We start from the raw sequence: 20300 nt of genomic DNA on the forward strand, positions 1-20300 counted from the left end.
GAGAATATATATAATGCACTGCATAGATATGTTACAAGTATTATTAGGTACAATATATTCCTGCACTATGGACATGCAATGGCAGCAGCGGAGACGTAACATTCACTGTCAGCAGGTCCAGTCATCATCCTTGGTGCTAATCTTTGTACTGAGAATTGTATTCGTTCTGTAGCGCCAACCTAGTCTATAGTGCTGTACAAACACAATCACATCTGCTTTGGTGTCCACTAGGGTTTATAGCAGCGGTCTCCAAACTGAGGACCTCCGGCTGTTGCTAAACAAGAACTCCCAGCATGCCCAGACAGCCGCTTTAAAATTAATGTAATTTATGGCACATTAGTTCTACTTCTATAGCGCCAACATAGTCTACAGTGCTGTACAAACAACACATTCAAATCTGCCTCGGTGCCCACTATGGTTTATAGCAGCGGTCTCCAAACTGAGGACCTCCAGCTGTTGCTAAACAAGAACTCCCAGCATGCCCCGACATCTGCTTTTAAATTAATGTAGTTTATGGCACATTAGTTATACTTCTATAGCGCCAACCTAGTCTACAGTGCTGCACTAACAACACATTCAAATCTGCCTCGGTGCCCACTATGGTTTATAGCAGTGGTCTCCAAACTGAGGACCTCCGGCTGTTGCAAAACTAGAACTCCCAGCATGCCCCGACATCTGCTTTTAAATTAATGTAGTTTATGGCACATTAGTTATACTTCTATAGCGCCAACCTAGTCTACAGTGCTGCACTAACAACACATTCAAATCTGCCTCGGTGCCCACTATGGTTTATAGCAGCGGTCTCCAAACTCAGGTCCTCCGGCTGTTGCAAAACAAGAACTCCCAGCATGCCCGGACAGCCGCCTTAAAATTAATGTAAACTTCTATAGCGCCAACCTAGTCTATAGTGCTGCACAAACAACACATTCAAGTCTGCCTAGGTGCCCACTATGGTTTATAGCAGTGGTCTCCAAACTGAGGTCCTCCAGCTGTTGCAAAACTCCAACTCCCAGTATGCCCGGAAAGCCGAATTGTGGTTTTGCAACAGCTGAAGATCCACAGTGTGGAGACCACTGCTGTAAACCCTAGTGGGCAATGAGACTGATGTGAGTACCACCAGCTGTTGCAAAACTACAACTCCCAGCCTTTGGCTGCCTGGGCATGCTGGGAGTTGTAGTTTTGCCACAGCTGGAGCCACACTGGTTGGGAAACACCGAAACACACACATGACACTATGTATTTCTAGAAGAATGTATGTCAGTAAATGTCTAAACTATTCCAGCTAGAGGATGATGACATGAAAATTCTGCCAGGAGAAAAGGAGGCTGCCCCTTTAAGAAGAGCCCAGGCAGAAATGTGAAAGCTATTTGTTTGGTGTAAGCCTTGCTTGGAACCGTGCCATCAATCTCTTGCAGAATCACAGACACAGAAGGAGCCAAGCAAAGCATGATCACAAACTTGCTGCTCTACAGAGCAAAGGGAAGCAGCCCCAGCCAGACATCTTAGCCGAGCGCCGGGGAGACAGCAGCCGACAGTCTGTGGATTTAACCTGGTATAAAGGAGCCGCGTGTGCCCGGGGAAGCCCATCCATGTAGCGGCCGCTGCTGACACTGGGATCAGCCCGGCTGCTCGGCTCTAGGGCGTGAGGACGAGTGTGTGGGGGGAGAAGAGCCATTATGGATCCTGAGGTAAGGGACACGAATGAGCCGTGTGCTGGAGGGTCACTGCCTGTGCGGTCCCGCGTTTAGCCTGCACTGTAACCCCTCCGGGCCTGGAATGCGGAGGCGCTTGTTGTTTATGGAGGGGTGACAGGCGCTATTCCAGTGCTCGTTCTCACAGCGCGTTTCCTCCCCAGCTGCATGCAGTTTGGGCTCCGGCCAGATTGTGGCATCGCTGCCGCCGCCTCTCCCCCTCCCTGTGCCGGGAAAGTGTCGGCAGCTGCCGCCGCCTCACCTCACAACTTCTCCCTGGAGTGGCCTAGAAGCAGGGACGGGAATGGCTCCTGTGTCAGGGCTTGGTGAAGGAAGACATGACGGTGTGAGGCCGTGTGGACAGGAGTTGGGCTGAAGTGTGCGGCATTGAGGCCTAGTGCAAGTTCAGGAGGCGAGGCTGCGGCTTCTCTGTGGACACCTATGGGAAGGCTTGTGGAGAGCAGGGCTGTGTGCTCCATGGCCGCCTTATACCTTCATACGGCTATCTGCCTGACGTTCTGTGGACACCTATGGGAAGGCTTGTGGAGAGCAGGGCTGTGTGCTCCATGGCCGCCTTATACCTTCATACGGCTATCTGCCTGACGTTCTGTGGACACCTATGGGAAGGCTTGTGGAGAGCAGGGCTGTGTGCTCCATGGCCGCCTTCATACGACTATCTGCCTGACGTTCTGTGGAGGTTTCCTCCACTTCTGGTGAAGCTCATAGAACAGTGGTCTCCAAACTGTGGACCTCTTGAAAAACTACAACTCCCAGCATGCCCGGACAGCCTACGGCTGTCCGGGCATGCTGGGAGTTGTAGTTTTTCAAGAGGTCCACAGTTTGGAGACCACTGATATGGAGCTATACTCTTCATTGGAATGACCAAATCATGTCAGGACCCCATTTACCAATATAAATGACTGGGAGCTCCATATTCTGTATTTATATGATAGGGGGCCACACTTTATAGTTAGTGTTTCATCATCTCCAATTGCTTCTATGGCAACAACCTATTCTGTAGCGCTTTTCATGTACCAAACTGACCCTTTGTGTGCTGGATAAGACTATATCTCCCTAGTGGGCACCTATCTTCCAGTCATCTCTGTCATAACTGGTATCTTCATGAGATGTAGCTAGGCTTCTCTTCACCCGGTGCAGAGAGTCAGGTGATTGAGGTGTGTGGTCAGTATATGCCCCCCGATCCCACCGTACTCCTACAGACATGATGGAGGAAGCCCATATGTCTCTGAGAATAAAAGGTTTAAATCCACCATGCCTAATCCTTTTCTCTTGGGAAGAGTCTGGAGCCACCATACACATTAGATGGACATCCAGTCCTGCCCAGTCAACAGGCATTGGCGATATGGATCTAATGTGTATTGCCAGTTTTATCCTTGTATTTAAATACCCAGGCCAAGGCAGAGTGGCTTGTTGGCGCCTCTTCTGGCATGCGCCTTGCCAGCTCACTCTCCATAGCAACACTGTTGGAAATGGCCATGGCAGCTTATGGCAGGTGTCTTCATGGCAGCACGTTTCCAGCCATCAGAGCATCTTCATACAATAGGTATAGCTAAACAGTTGCCATGCCATACACTACCTATAAGTGCCGTCAATAGACTTTTATGGACTGGCACAGGTTGGAGTATTGATATGTAGTTAGATAGTGCCCCTTTCTAGTGTTGCCACTCAGGAGGACATCCAGACAGGGTGAGAAACCTTATTTTACTCCAAAGCGTTGCCATCAGTTAGGCCCCTTTCACACTACAGGTATCATCCTGTAAAAAAAACCTCCGTTATTACTCCCGGCAAAAAGTCCTGAAAACGGCCGTCAAAAAATCCCATTCATGTCAATGGGATTTTTTGACAACCTTTTTGCATGTCTATTTTTACCAATGTCAGTTATTTTCGCCCGCACAAAAGACGGTGCATGCACTAATTTTTTGGTCCGGCAAAAAAAAAAAAAAAATGGATGTTAAAATGTAACATTGATGTCTTTGGGAACCGGATGTTCAAAAAAATAAATTAAATAAAAACATCCGCTGTCATCAGTTATTGTCAGGTTTTTTAATATCCATTTTTTGTACTGAGCATGCTCAGTACAGCTTTACAAAAAAAGGGTTAAAGAGGTACTCCGCCCCTGGCATCTTATTCCCTATCCAAAGGATAGGGGATAAGATGTTAGATCGCCTCGGTCCCGCTGCTGGGGACCCCTGGGATCGCCGCTGCGGCACCCCGCCATCATTACTGCACAGAGCGAGTTCGCTCTGTGCGTAATGACGGGCGATACAGGGGCCGGAGCAGCGTGACGTCATGGCTCCGCCCCTCATGACATCACGTCCCATCCCCTTAATGCAAGTCTTCCCATAGACTTTTGACGTGGGCGGGCCGTGACGTAACGATGCTCCGGCCCCTGTATTGCCCGTCATTACGCGCAGAGCGATCTCGCTCTGCGCAGTAAGGATAGCGGGGTGCCGCAGCAGCGATCCCCGGGGTCCCCAGCAGCGGGACCCTGGCGATCTGACCTCTTATCCCCTATCCTTTGGATAGGGGATAAGATGTCTAGGGGCGGAGTACCCCTTTAAAAACCTGATTTAAAAAACAAAACAAAAACCGGATGTAACTGGAAATAACGGATGATAACAGATGAACAACATCAGTTTTTTTTAAGAAAAAAAACATTAAAATAACGGATGATGGTCATCAGTTATCATCCATTATTACCAGTTATTGCATCCGTTTTCTTTTCATCCGTTATTGTAAAATAACGACAGTAAAAAGCAGTGGGAAAAGACCTTTATATAGGGTATAATCTGATGACAAGTTTCCTGTCACCAGTGGCGGAATAGAATGCAGAACCCATAGCAACCAATCAGATCGCTTCTTTCATTTTTAAAAGGGACTCTGAAAAATAAAAGCAGCAATCTGATTGGTTGCTATGAGAAACTGGTCAACATTTCTGCACTCATTTTTTTGATAAATCTTCCCCATAATGTATAACTTTTATGGAATAAAAACCATGATTTTGTTTAAGCGTTCAGCATGTCATATTAATAACATAATGAGGGATATTTATCTAACCTTGTACGAAGGAAAGTAAAGCAGTTGCCCATAGCATCCAATCAGATTGCTTCTTAAAGGGGTACTCCCGTGGAATACTTTTTTTTTTTTTTTTTCTAAATCAACTGGTGTCAGAAAGTTAAACAGATTTGTAAATCACTTCTATTAAAAAGACAGTGCTCTCTGCTGACCTCTGCTGTCCATTTTAGCAACTGTCCAGAGCAGGAGAAAATCCCCATAGCAAACATATGCTGCTCTGGACAGTCCCTAAAATGGACAGCAGAGGTCAGCAGAGAGCACTGTGGTCATGACATCAGAGGAAATGCATTTCTTTTTTGGATTTCTCTTTAGTATACAGACCCAAAAAAGTACTGGAAGGATTAAGATTTTTTAAATAGAAGTGATTTACAAATCTGTTTAACTTTCTGATACCAGTTGATTTAAAAAAAAGTTTACCACGGGAGTACCCCTTTAAAGGAGTAGTATTGTGAAATATGTCTTCATCCTATTGTGCCCGGGCTGCAAAAAAAAAAAACCCCAAAACAAACATTAACTCCCCTTCCTCCCTTACCCCGTTGTGCCGCTATAGCTCTTCGGTCCAGTCTTCTTCCTTCTTTCATATGCACGGATCGGTACACTGCAGTCAGTGTATCGCCAGCCGCAGCGATGTCCCACCTCGACCGTTGACAGTTTGAGCGCAGCGTCAGGTAAGGAGCCCGGACAGCAGAGAGAAGGCGGGCCCAGGCTCCTTATATGACACTGCGCTCAGCCTATTACTGGCTGAGGTGGGACATCGCTGCAGTTGGCGATACGCTGACTGCAGTGTGACAATCCGTGCACAAGGAAGATGACCAGACCGGAGGACCCAAGAGCTGTAGCGGGGGAACAGAGGAAGGTGAGTTAATGTTTGTTCTGTTAGTTTTTTTTTTTTTTTTTTGCAGCCCAGGCAATAGGATGAAAATAGGATGAAAATATTTTTCACAATACTACTTTAAAAATTTTTAAGTTTTTTTTTTTTCTTTTAAATTTTTTTAAAAGTGAAACTGAAATTGATTACCCACACTAACCTAAATGTACAGGTATAAAGTGCGGGTGATCCTCTTTAAAACACTCTTTTGCGCCTCTATTGCGCAGAACTATAAATTAGCTTACCGGCTCCAAGGAACATATCTCAAGACTTCCTGAATGTATCGGAACCAGGTAAAGAGTGTTTTAAAGAGAGTCACCCACACTGTATACCTGTATATTAAGGTTAATACGGGCGATCCTTATGTCGGTTTCCTTTTAAGGATAGGGTCACGGAACAGATACGCAGCGTAATTCACGGTGCGGATCCGCCAATGACAGACCCTACAGTGTGCCTCCAGCTGTGCCTGCTCATAGTGGAAATCCACAGCTACAAGCAGACACACAGTGTTCTGTGAGTCGCTGAGCGCATGCGCAGTGTACTCGCAGACATTGCGGCTGTTCTCGGCCTAGGGCAGGGGGAGCGGCTGCGATGTCTGCTAGTACACTGCGCATGCGTGTGCCGACTCGCAGATTGCTGTGTATCTGCTGGTAGCAGCGGATTGTTGATACAAGTAGGCACAGCTGGAGACACACTGTAGGGACTATCATTGGCGGATCCGCAGCATAAAATGCGCTGCGGATCCGTTCCGTGTATCCCTACCCTAAAAATGAAAGCTGGTATCTGGTTGCTAGGAGCAAATGTTTCAGTATTCCATTGCACAAGGTTTGATATATTTCCTCTGATAACACTGTTTTCTGGGTGAATACCATAAAGCAAGGGTCACACTATGGAATTTCCGAGCGTAATTTTAAGGTGTAATTTAATTCGTAAATTCCAATGCAGCAGAATCCTTTTGCTGACAATGAGATTCCTCTACACAGTGCACCAAGAGAACAAGCCATCAAAAGAACAAGCTTGCTCATTCTTTCGGCGGAATCCTCATTGCACATATTGGCGTCTATGGGAATGGCAATGTCTGTGCGGTCCTAGTGCTGACTGATTCAGTCTGCGCTTGGGCGCAGTGAAAATCTCTGGCCTTACAAATTCCATAGTGTGAACCCAGCCTACAGTGTAACCTGATTTACATAATAAAACACTTGGGGGATTTACTAAGACCAAAGTTACACTTATGAGTCCCCTGATCCCCTGCCAGTACATGATCACGCTGGATTGATGTAGAGGCGCATCTGAGGCTCCCGTACGCCCTTGCTAAAATCTGTGCCAGAGCAAAGTAACAAGAAATACATTCTCAGTTCAGTTTTGTTTAGAAATCCTTTTTCTTCTCCAAGCTGAGAGGAAGCAGAAATAAGGCAAAGTTGGTGGCTATTTGGTGCAGAATGTGTCAGATTTGGAGCAGAAATACAAAGTCCTGTTAAAGGGGTACTCCGCTGCTATGACTTTATCAATACATTTGCCCATTGTGTAAAGTTGTTTAACTCTCTAATATGCTTGCTGTGTCAATAATGCATATTATTTCCGTTATACTTACTGTTCCTATGTGCAGGAAGTAGTGTAGTTTTTTTGGTGCTTTGTAACTGTTGACAACGTTTGCAGCCATGTTGTTGTCAGCCCGCCCTGCAGTGTCGGCGTTGACGTCCGCATTTCCCTCCTCCCGTGTCCGTAGTCAAGCCGGCCCACTTCTTGAATATTAATTCTTTGCAATTGTGTGGGAATGACGTTTTTCACTTTTTTTGCCGCCCCTTGTGTGAGCGTCCTAGCCTGGTCCAATCGTCCCATGTATATTTTGAGAGTCGTCTTCGGCGCATAGTGCGCATGTCTGGTCATTTTGTGAATCACGTTCTCAGCACTACGCTTACAGCATAGTGCTAACGTCAGCAACGTCAGTAGCATAGCCCTGCGCATGCGCAGTAGTCCTTACAGATAAGGGCTTATGTTAGTAGCGTAGCCCTGAGCTGTAACGACAACTGCGCAGGGCTACGCTAGGAACATAAGCCCTGAACTGGAAGGAGAACTGCGCATGGCTACACTACTAACGTATGCTACGTTAGCACTACGCTGGCAGCGTAGGGATGCGCAGGCGCACATTTCTCTACCGAATGATAGAACATAATGGGCGTGGAAAGAAGAAACAAGGGGCGGAAGCTAGGACGCCTATGGGCGGAAATAAAAAAAATAAAAATAAATAAATAAATAAATAAAAAGCATGCACATAGGCGTGAACAAAAAAAAAAAGGATGGTTGGAATAACAAGGAAAAATAGGTGGCACCTAAGCGCATAATCAGGCCGCAAAGTATTAGGGGAATGGTAGTTGTCACGGAGCGAACAACTGGAAATAAGCAACAATGTGAGCCAGACAGAACGCCAACGCTAATGGATAAGGCGCATACAGTACAGGGGTGTTATGTGATGTCATCAAGTAAGAGGTAAAAAGTTGGTGAAATAAGCACTAGGCAGCGGAGCACCCCTTTAACTTCAATGCGATGTTTCCTTGCGGATTCTGCCTCAAGAACTGACAAGTAAATTCTTCAGGTGAAATTTGGATCAGTGTCACAAATTAATGACAATGTGTGAACGTGGTTCAGAAACCTATTGAATCAAGTGTCTAATACCTGATGGAATTCCCACTGAATTAGAGGGGAAACTCTCATTAAATTCTGCGTAGGCCTTCCGTCTCAGAACGCCTAATGGCCGGGGTATTGGAGGTTATTTTCTTTCACAAACCTAATAACAACAATATTTTAATCTTTTTTTTGTAATATGCCCTAGAATTAGAGTTGCTAGGCCCGGTTCAGAATAAAGACCCTTTTACATGGCTGATTATTGGGAAGATGAGCTCCTAGGAATGGGCGCACAATAGATTGAGCCTTATGAAGGATCTACAGATGGGCGCCGATCATTTCGGTTTGCTTGTCTAAAAGGGCCCTAAATTGTTTGTTCTAATGTAAAAATTTTAAAATAAAAATACGTTTAAAAAAGAGTTTGAAGTGGCTTTTTGGCTTTTATATAATATTTTTTCTATTTATTATTTATTTATTTAGTTTGTTTAGGCATTTTTCCAGTACATGGTTTTATAGTTGTATTCAAAATTCTATTGAGGCAAAACTGAAGAAAAAAAAATATCTTTAGCATGTTACGTTTTAATAAAACTAACAGAAACGAAAATAAAAATAAAATACAGACATGTAGAATAGCAGCTGAAGCCAAACGCCTGGCAGTCAGCTATTTAGTACCTAACTGTTCATGCATGTGTGGGCATTTTCATAGTCTGTAGGGGAATTATGGCTTTTGGTTTTACATAAGCCTTGAGGGGTATTTGAAAAACTCCCCCCCCCCCCCCCCCCCCCCTTAATAGTTCTACATTATTCTTGCTGTCAAATAGCAACTTTTTTGTGGAAAATAACTAAAGTGTGAACAGAGCCCTGACCTAGTTGAGCGACAGTCATTATTAGGGTGCATTCATACCACGTTTTTACAATACAGTTCCCGTATATGTTTTCAATGTGAAAACTGTATTGAAAACCGTATGCATTGACTATCCATGGAACACCATATGCCAAACGATGGGAGTCAATGGGAACCGTACAGAACCGTATGTGCGTACGGTTACATCCGGTTTGCACCATACATTTTTTGACTTTGCATAGTTTTTTCCTTGGAATCTCAAACAAACAAGTGAAACTTTATTTATAATGGAGTGAAAAGTTAAAAACGCATACTTTTTTTTCTTAAAAAGCAGATGCAGCCGGACATCATTTTTTCAAACCATATACGGATTAAAATTTGTACACACGTTTTGATACAGTTTAGTCAGGTTTTGAGGAATCCGTTTTTATTATCAAAAACCTGATACCGAAACTGTATTGCAAAAAACGTGGTGTGAATGCAGCCTAATGCAGATGTGAACATAGCCTTAGGCTCCTTTCACACTATGAGCATAATTTATCCATTATTGAACATCTGTTTTCTGTATAAAAACAGATATATAATAATGGATAAAATAATAGGGGCTAATGGCTGAATAATGTCCGTCAAGTTAACAGGCATATTCATCCATTAAGACCCGTCATAACATCACTCAGGTACGGCCGTTTTAACACCTCTGCCTACAGACTCCCCCAGCCTGGACTACTACTACTCCCATCATGGAACAGGGGTTGATTGCATTGGGTCTCACTTCTGAGATCCGATGCGATTAGAAGTTATTAAACAGGGGAGCGGGTGGCATGCTCCGCTCCCCTGCGATGTACGATGTATTTACTTTCATTTTTAAATTCCCCGCCAGCAGCCCTGAATGGCCGGTACTGAGGAGCCATTCAGGGCTCCCGGCGGGGTCTTCACCGCTGCCCTGGATGTCGCCCTCCATCGCTGTCGCCGTGTCCCCGGGGTGTCCCCGACGCTCCGGCAAGGCCTCGGCTTCCCCGGCATCCTCGCTCTCCGTCGCCGCCATCATGTCGATACGCACGCCGCTCCTATTGGATGACGGGACGGCTTGCGCAGCGACGTGATGACGACGATGGAGAGCGCCGACAATGGAGGGGATCCCGAAGAGGAGCCCCGAGGACAGGTAAGTGATAGTTAGCGGACCACACGGGGCACCGTAAACGGCTATCCGACGGCAGCTGAAGCAGTCTGCGCTGCCGGATAGCCGTTTATGCGATGGCCCCGACATACAAAAGCATCGTATGTTGATGCTGCCTTCAACATGCTATCACCTCTGAGAGGCCATCGTATGTTGAAATGATCAGATGTCGGAGCCATCGTAGGTCGGGGGGTTACTGTAATTGTTTTTAATGTAGCTTTGGCATCTACAGTAGACATTGTGGATGCTAGCCATTTTTTTTACATGACTCGAGACAAGTCAGATGATTGGTAATAGTGGAGCTACACTTTGATGCCTCATTTTATTGTAGCGGCTTCATCCATACTAGGGATTGACCGATTATCGGTATGGCCGATAATCACGATTTTGGGCATTATCGGTATCGGCAATTACCTTGACGATAATGCCACGCCGCCACCGCCGCGGCCGCGCCCCCCCCCCCCCCCCCGAACAACCGCACCACGGACGCCCCGACCCGCCGCACCGCGACCGCCCCCCCCCCCCCCCCGACCCACCGCGTCGCACCCCCCACCGTAGTGCTGGGCGGTATACCGGTATGGATTTTTGCCCATGGGGGTGGTCCAGGCCATCCATCCTTCCTGTAATGTCTGGCGGCATTTCGGGTGGAGGGTGAACCGGTCCGGGCTGTCCTTCTTCTCCGGGGGTCAGCTTCTCCGCTCCGGCCTAGTACGCTGCATAGATGCTGTGACGTCAGGTGCGTCGCTGCGCACGGGCGTCACTGCGCAGCGGCGTCTATGCTGCGTTACTAGGCTGGAGCCTGCCCGGATTGGAGAAGATGACCCCCGGAGAAGGACAGCCCGGACCGGTTCACCCTCCACCCGGAATACCGCCGGACACTACAGGAAGGAAGGATGGCCCGAACCAACCTGACAGGTAGGGGGAGAGAAGCGGGTGGCGGCGGCGGCCTATGGCACCGCAAAAGCCACTGCAGTGCATTGATTTAAAGCGCCCGCTTTAAATCAATGATCTGCAGCAGTGTCGCGGGGAAATAAATAGCCGATAACTTATACCGGAATATCGGTAGAAGTTATCGGCTATCGGCCCTAACCTCCCCAGATTATCGGTATCGGCCCTAAAAAAAAAAACGATATTGGTCGATCCCTAATCCATACTGTAAGGGCGTTCTATTAAAGAATGGGGTATCCTGTCCTTTTGGTTGCTTGTAGAATTCTATAAAATGAGTTTTCCTTGTGTACCTAACCTTCTTGGTCCTGTCACCCTATAGTGTTATATGCTCAGAGAGGTTTTCATGTTCTTCCAGGTGTATCTATGACATGTTCACAGTAGGCAGCCATTAGGCTTCATTTAGCGCCAGTGACATTGCTCAGGCATAAGGTAGTTAGAATTACAACTTCCGAGTTAATAAGTTTCAAGGGACTTGGCACGGGGAAACGTCTGCATTTTTCAGAAGTGTCCTTACTGGATTGCTGACAGCTACACCCTTACATGCTTTTATTGACCTGGAAACGTTACAGTTTACAGCAGTTTGCTGCATAAATATCAGTTGTTTTTTGTTTTTTTAAGTGCCGAGGCATATAAGTGGAAAGTAATACATTATTTTTAGTATGTTGGTTTAAACTTGATTATATAATATTCATGACAACAAAGAAATAACCATTGCCTCATTGGCATGTTAGCCTACCAAGGAATTTCACTTTAATGTTTTAACATATCTTTGCTTCTGGTTCCTATAAACTGATGCAACACTACCATAAAACCATGAACAATCGGTTCATTTCAATGCAAGCACCAATAATGTAGTTGGGCATTCACATATCTGGTTTAAAGGGGTACTCCGCCCCTAGACATTTTATGCCCTATCCAAAGGATAGGGGATAGCATGTCTGATTGTGGGGGAGGGGGGGGGGGCTAGTACATGAATGGAGGGGGGTGTGTGTCTGTGTTCGCCAGTCGACCGGCACGGAGCGGAGTTTGCTGCATGCATCAGATGACTGGGGTGCCGCTGCAGAGATCTTGGGGGTTCCCAGTGGCCGATTTCCCCCCCCCCCCCTCGATCAGACATGTTAACCCCTATCCTTTTTTGATAGGGGGATAACCTGTCTAGTGACGGAGTACCTCTTTAAGCTGTTGTCCAAGGTTGGAAACAGCACCTCTCTTGTCCACAGTTTGTATGTGGTATTGCAGTTAAGTTTGTTTAAAGTAAATCCAAGTTTCAATACCACATACAACCTGAGGACAGGTGTGGAGCTGTTTTTGGAAAAGTGCAATTATGTTTGTTTATTGCTAGCTGACCCTTCTAGTACTTTGCCGTATACAGCAGCTGATAAATAAGTTGTCGTTTTTTCCAGTCTGACCACAGTCCTCTCTACTTACACCTCTGTCCATGTCAGGAACTGTCCAGAGCAGGAGCAAATCCCCATAGCAAACCTGTTCTGCTTCTGACAGTTCCTGACACAAACAGAGGTGTCAGCAGAGAGCACTGTGATCAGAACTACACAACTGCATCTGTAGTATACAGCAGCTGATAAGTACTGGAAGGCTTAAAATGTTTAAATAAAAGTAATTTACAAATCTGTCTAACTTTCTGGCACCAGTTGGTTTGAAAGCATATTTTTTTCCGCCGGAGTACCCCTTTAACCCCTTCCCGACCTATGACATACCTGTACGTCATGGGTGGCAAGGCGTTCCCGACCCATGACATACAGGTACGTCATGGACATTACTGCCGCTACTCGCGGCACCCCGCAGCGCCCGGAAAGATGGTGGCTATCACTGATAGCCAGCCATCTTACCGTGCGACCACGGGGGGTTTCGTCCCCCCCCCCCCCCCCAGCGATCGCTGCTATCAGCTGGTCAAATGTGACTAGCTGATAGCAGCGTTTCGCTATGAAAACACTTAGCAGCGCGGTGTGTGAGTCCCGATCACGGGGATCGGGACACACACCGCTCTGCTAAGTGTCCCTGACCCGTCCCCCGGCGTCACTTACCCGTCCGAGCGGTGTCCCGAGCGGTCCCGGCGGTCCCGGCGTCCTCCATGCGGTCCTGGCTGCGCTGCGTCCCGGAGGTGAGTTTGCAGCAGCAGGGCGGCATCTTCATTGGCAGCAGTGAGATCGCCGTAAAGCGATCTCACTGCTGCCTCTGAGAGTTTCAAAACTGCAACTCCCAGCATGCCCAGACAGCCTTTGGCTTTCTGGGCATGCTGGGAGTTGTAGTTTTGCAACATCTGGAGGTCCACAGTTTGGAGACCACTGTATAATGGTCTCCAATCTGTGCTCTTCCAGATGTTGCAAAACTACAAATCTCAGCATGCTCAGTCTGTCCAGGCATGCTGGGAGTTGTAGTTCTCTAACATCTGGAAGACCACAGATTGGAGACCATTATACAGTGGTCTCCAAACTGTGGACCTCCAGATGTTGCAAAACTACAACTCCCAGCATGCCCAGACTGCCCAAGCATGCTGGAAGTTGTAGTTCGGCAACATCTGATCCTTCAGATATTGCCGAACTACAACTTCCAGCATGCCTTGGCAGTCTGGGCATGCTGGGAGTTGTAGTTTTGCAACAACTGGAGGCACACTAGTTGGGAAACATTGTCCGTTTCCTACCTCAGTGCCTCCAGCTGTTGCAATTGTTGCTAAACTATAACTCCCAGCATGCACTGACAGACCATGCATGCTGGGAGTTGTAGTTTTGCAACAGCTGGAGGCACACTGGTTTGGAAACACTAAGTTTGGTTGCAAAACACTTGAAAGTTTATTACTCAACTTAGTGTTTCCAAACCAGTGTTCCTCCAGCTGTTGCAAAACTACAACTCCCAGCATGCACGGACAGCTCAAGGGCATGCTCGGAGTTTGCAACAGCTGGATGTTTGCCCCCTCCCCCCAATGTGAATGTACAGGGTACACTCACATGGGCGGAGGTTTACAGTGAGTGCTGCAAGTTTGAGATGGCGCAAATTTTGCGCTGCAGCTCAAACTTCCAGCGGCAAACTTGCTGTGAACCTCTGCCCATGCGACTGTACCCTAAAAACACTACACTACACTACACTGACACTAACCTAAAATAAAAAGTAAAAAACACTACATATACACATACCCCTACACAGCCCCCCTCCCCCCAAAAAATGAAAAACGTCTGGTACGCTACTGTTTCCAAAACGGAGCCTCCAGCTGTTGCAAAATAATAACTCCCAGTATTGCCGGACAGCCATTGACTGTCCAGGCATGCTGGGAGTTTTGCAACAGCTGGAGGCACCCTGTTTGGGAATCACTGGCGTAGAATACCCCTATGTCCACCCCTATGCAAATCCCTAATTCAGGCCTCAAATGCGCATGGCGCTCTCTCACTTTGGAGCCCTGTCGTATTTCAGAGCAACAGTTTTGGGACACATATGGGGTATCGCCGTACTCGGGAGAAATTGCCTTACAAATTTTGGGGGGCTTTTTCTTCTTTAACCCCTTATGAAAAGGTGAAGTTGGGGTCTACACCAGCATGTTAGTGTAAAAAAATAAATTTTTTACACTGACATGCTGGTGTTGCCCTATACTTTTCATTTTCACAAGAGGTAAAAGGGAAAAAAGACCCTGTAAATTTGTAACGCAATTTCTCCTGAGTACGGAGATACCCCATATGTGGGCGCAAAGTGCTCTGGGGGCGCACAACAAGGCCCAGAAGGGAGAGTGCACCATGTACATTTGAGGCGATTTGCACAGGGGTGGCTGATTGTTACAGCAGTTCTGACAAACGCAAAACAATAAATATCCACATGTGACCCCATTTTGGAAACTACACCCCTCACGGAATGTAATAAGGGGTGCAGTGAGCATTTACACCCCACTGGTGTATGACAGATTTTTGGAACAGTGGTCTGTGAAAATGAAAAATAAAATTTTTGATTTGCACAGTCCACTGTTTCAAATATCTGTCAAACGCCAGTGGGGTGTAAATGCTCACTGCACCCCTTATTAAATTCCATGAGGGGTATAGTTTCCAAAATGGGGTCACATGTGGGGGGGGTCCACTGTTCTGGCACCATAGGGGCTTCCTAAATGGGACATGCCCCCCAAAAACCCTTTCAGAAAAACTCACTCTCCAAAATCCCATTGTCGCTCCTTCCCTTCTGAGCCCTGTAGTGCACCCGCCGAACACTTTATATACACATATGAGGTATTTCCTTACTCGAGAGAAATTGGGTTACAAATTTTAGGGTGATTTCTCTCCTTTTACCCCTTGTAAAAATTCAAAAATTGGGTCTACAAGAAAATGCGAGTGTAAAAAATTAAGATTTAGAATTTTCTCCTTCACTTTGCTGCTATTCCTGTGAAACCCATAAAGGGTTAAAACGCTTACTGAATGTCATTTTGAATACTTTCGGGGGTGCAGTTTTTATAATGGGGTCATTTATGGGGTATTTCTAATATGAAGACCCTTCAAATCCACTTCAAACCTGAACTGGTCCCTGAAAAAAAGCGAGTTTCAAAATTTTGTGAAAAATTGGAAAATTGCTGCGGAACTTTGAAGCCCTCTGGTGTCTTCCAAAAGTAAAAACTTGTCAATTTTTTAATGCAAACACAAAGTAGACATATTGTATATGTGAATCAATATGTAATTTATTTGGAATATCCATTTTCCTTTCAAGCAGAGACTTTCAAAGTTAGAAAAATGCAAAATTTTCAAAATTTTCATGAAATTTTTAGATTTTTTACAGAGAAAGGATACAAATATCAGTGAAATTTTACCGATAACATAAAGTAGAATATGTCACGAAAAAACAATCTCGGAATCAGAATGATAAGTAAAAGCATTCCAAAGTTATTAATGTTTAAAGTGACAGTGGTCAGATTTTCAAAAAATGCCCAGGTCATGAAGGTGAAAATGGGCTGGGTCATGAAGGGGTTAAGTAACAGTTCTGTGAGTCACTTTTTAAGTCCCACCCGGTCGGTCGATGGAGAGCAAAACTACTCCCAGGAATTTCTGGCATTCTGCATTTTGAATTGCATTTCCAAAAGAACTTTCATTCCAGCTAAAAAGTTGGTTTGATAAAGCTCTGTTCACACATGCAAACCCCTTGTGGAAAGGGTGCAGATTTGTGATTATATGTAGCCTGCTATGATAATAATGGGAGACATTCCACCTTTTCTCCCATTCCTTACAGTGGGAATGGATCTTGATTGTATTTTCAAGCATTTTTTTACATTTCAGGCTGCATAACGCTTCTCTTTGCTAATATATTGCAATAATACACTAAATCAGATTTGTGTGAACTAGGCCTTCACTTGTGGGGAATAAATGATCTATTTTTTAATAACTTGTGTCGTCTATGCTGCGCTGCCTTATCCAGGAACACAAGTGCTTTGTTAGCGAAGAGTTGAGATTTTTGATTAGTCTCAATACATTCTGTAGCACTTTCTGTGTAATGGAATAAAGGCTTATCATGCTGGGAATTCCTCCAATGCAGAGGCAAATTCTAACTCTTAGACCAGCTAGGAAACCTAGATTTAATACATTTGTAGCCACTAAAATTTATGTTTTAAACTTACATTTAGATACTTCTAGGCTAAAAACATATGCGATTTGATATTTGTATTATGGTTGATAAAATTGTATTCATGGGGTGTTGTGGCAAATGTCCAGGTTCAGTGGAGGACACCATTTTTCTGTGGCTTTTGCTTTGAAGGAGGAGGCGGCCCTATAAAAAAAAAAAAAAAAAAAAGCAAATTTCTAATTTTTCCGCTGATTTTGAAGTAATTCCAGCCACACAATAAAGGCTCATCATACTCACTGCTGCCCTAGGTGAATACTTTAGGGGGTGTAGTTTCGAAAATGGGGTCACATCTCGGGGTGCGGTATTGTTCTGACAGCTAGAATGCTTTGCAAGATGAAGTGCAGCCTATCATTTGTAGAATGATATCCTGAAAGCCAAATGGCGCTCCTCTCCTTTAGGGTCCCACTATGTGGCCATGCAACCAAATATGGCCAAAGCGGGGGTACTCACTAACATGGGACAAGCAGCGTAATTAAATTTGGGTTGCATTTCATTCATTTCAGAAGCTATTTTTAAATAATTTAGTTATTAAAAAGGGGTCACTTTTATGGGTGCGTTATCAGGAGTGTGGAAATGTAAAAAAAAAAAAAACACACTACTTGTACACGGGACTAAAACGGAGCAAAATCTACTTGTCCCTCATGACGATCCACTTGTTTGGCCAATTTTCGCTTTTACACTCTTTTTCCTCCTTGCCCTATAATATAATAACTAACTTCTACAATGATACCTTTTCATTTTTCCATAATTTTTTCCTTTAAATTTTTCAAATTCTCAGAAACAAAAACTAAAATATTGGTGACGTGAAATTGAAATGGTAAAAGATAATTTCACAGATTTGGTGGTTTTCTTTTCTACGCCATTTATCTTGTGGTTGAGATAACATATTGTTTTGATACTTTAGACCGGGCAGCAATACCAGATTTGTATAATTTACGTCATGTTTTACTAATAAAAAAATAAATATATAGATATATATTTTATTTTAATTGCATTTTTCTGACCCCTGTAACTTAAAAAAAATAAATAAATAAATAAAGATTTTCGCATACCAGACTGTATGATGGCTATTTTTTTGCACCATAATAGTTTTTGTGTTGGTACCATTTTGGTATTGATCTGACATTTTGGTATTGATCTGACTTTTTAATCGCTTTTTAACAGGCCTGGTCTTTAAGGGGTGTACAGGCCTAATTGTACTGGTCCTTAAGGGGTTAAGAAGTGTATTCACACTGACCTGTGAACTTGTGTTAGTGGTTCTATATGAGGCTGAGGGTGAAGGTTCCTGTAGAACATTTGGAGTAAAGTGCCAGATGCAGTGGATCAAGTGCTTGTTTGCTTTCCTCCTATTAGTCTCTCTACATTTCTGGCATTTCACTTTTCAGATTACCTACAGGGACTACTGGAGCATACGTGTTCCTATACTCCAATCTCCTTATAAAATGATGAGAGCTAGAGTACTTTCACATGGGCCGATAATTACCTTTAAAGGGGTACCCCGGCCCTGAGACATTTTATCTCCTGTCCAAAGGATAGGGGATAAGACGTCTCACCGCGGGGGTCCCGCAATCTTGTATTCGCCACCCACCTGTTTGAACTGCACACCACGGTGCCAGCTCACAAACAGCCGGGTGGCGACCACGGGGCCGGAGTATCGTGACGTCACGACTCCGCCCCGTTTGACGTCACCCCCGCTATGCAAGTCTATGGGAGGGGGCGTTCAAGATTGCTGGGGTCCCCAGTGGCGGGACCCCCGTGGTGAGACATCTTATACCCTATCATTTGGATAGAGGATAAGATGTCTCAGGGCCGGAGTACCCCTTTAATGAGCGACAAAAAGTTGACTGGTGCTGATTTAAAGGCCAATACATAGAGCATGGAAAGTGAGAGATCATTCATGTGGTCATTTGTCCCCAAACATTTTGCTTTATGCTGGCAGCGCTTCCCGTGTACCCAGGGATGCCTGCTGCCGATCAGTGAGCATTTCAATGCCCTCATATAAGATTGGATATGCTTACACACAAGCGCTTTCTCATTTGTCTGCTGATGGGGAGTATATTTACAGTTTTACTTTAATTAACCCCTTTACTCCTTAATGACCAAGGCAAATTTTCAAAATTTGACATGCATCCACTTAATTGGTAATAACTTTGGAACGCTTTTACTTATGAAAGCGATTCTGAGATAGTTTTTTCGTGACATATGGTAAATTTGAAAAATTTGCATTTTTCTAGATTTTAAATTTTCTGCCTGTACAATAAATAGTCATGCCGCACCAAATTAATGATTGATTCATGTCTACAATATTTCTACTTTATGCTCCCATCGTTTGGTAAACATTATTTTACTTTTTTAGAATGTTAAAACATTTAGCAGAAATTTTCTAGATTTTCATGAAAATTGCAAAATCTGATTTTTCTTGGACCAGTTCAGTTCTGAAGTGGAATTGAGGGGCCTGTATGTTAAGTCACCCCATTTTATATTCTGCACCCCTTAATGTAGTCAGGATGACATTAAAGAAGTTTATTAACCCTTTAGGTGTTTCACAGAAATAAAAGCAAAGTGGAGGTGGAATTTAACATTTTTATTTTTTTGCAGATGTTTAATTTTTTTTCTGTAACACAGTAGGTGTTGACAAAGAAATACAACTCAACATTTATTCCCCAAATTCTGACGTACTTAGAAATATCCCATATGTGGCCTTTGTGTGCTACGTGTCTCTCACACAGGCCTCAGACATGAAGGCGTGCTGTGTGGATTTTGGGGCCTCCTTTTAGTTTAGGATATTTTGTTGGCATCATATAAAATTGCAGAGGCCTTGGGGTGCAAAAATATTTTTGGGAGACAAGTTGTAACTTTCATTGGTACCATTTTGGGTTACATGTGACACTCTAATCATATAAAATCTTTTATGAGGTGGTATACCTTAAAAAAAAAAAATAAATAAATAAATATATTCTGCAGTGTTTTTTTTATTTACATTTTTTGGGGTCATTCGGTATAAATGAGATGTTAATGTTACACTGCAGGTTGATACAATTACGGCGATACCAAATTTATATACTTTTTTTTATAATTTAGTTCATTTATAGCATATAAACAATTTTATATATATTTTTTAAAATCATGTTTGCAAGTCGCTGTATTCTGTGAGCTGTAACTTTTATATTTTTTCACTGATGATTTTTTTTGCGGGTCATGTTGATGTATTTGGGGGTGTATTATAGAGATATATAATTTTATTATTATTGTTTATATTTTGACTATTTTTTTATTTTTATTTATTTTTTTACACATCTGTACTCTATTGAATTATGCCTATGTCTGTCAGTACTGACGTACATAGGATGGATCAGCTGGGGACTGATCGCTCATGTTGCCATGACAACTGAGGCAAGTGTCATGGCAACCATTGGCGCTCTGTTTTCACTTTGCAGAGCGCCGATTGGTGACAGT

General features: G+C 44.3%; 1 protein-coding gene across 26 annotated transcripts in view; it reads left to right on the plus strand.

Annotated features, from left to right (window-relative positions):
• Window positions 1-1372: 1372 nt before the first annotated feature.
• Window positions 1373-20300, plus strand: part of NCOR2 (nuclear receptor corepressor 2) — a 495829-nt gene continuing 476901 nt past the window's right edge. For 8 of the 26 annotated variants that reach the window (XM_056533966.1, XM_056534003.1, XM_056533956.1 and 5 more), the window contains exon 1: window positions 1375-1688. The gene's annotated coding sequence lies outside the window, so the exon portion shown is untranslated. Of the gene's footprint in view, window positions 1689-20300 lie in introns of all 26 variants that reach the window. The other 18 variants (XM_056534054.1, XM_056534035.1, XM_056534070.1 and 15 more) reach the window with 6 other exon arrangements.

This window comes from Hyla sarda, chromosome 1 (assembly GCF_029499605.1).
Source record: "Hyla sarda isolate aHylSar1 chromosome 1, aHylSar1.hap1, whole genome shotgun sequence".
Taxonomy (NCBI): domain Eukaryota; kingdom Metazoa; phylum Chordata; class Amphibia; order Anura; family Hylidae; genus Hyla; species Hyla sarda.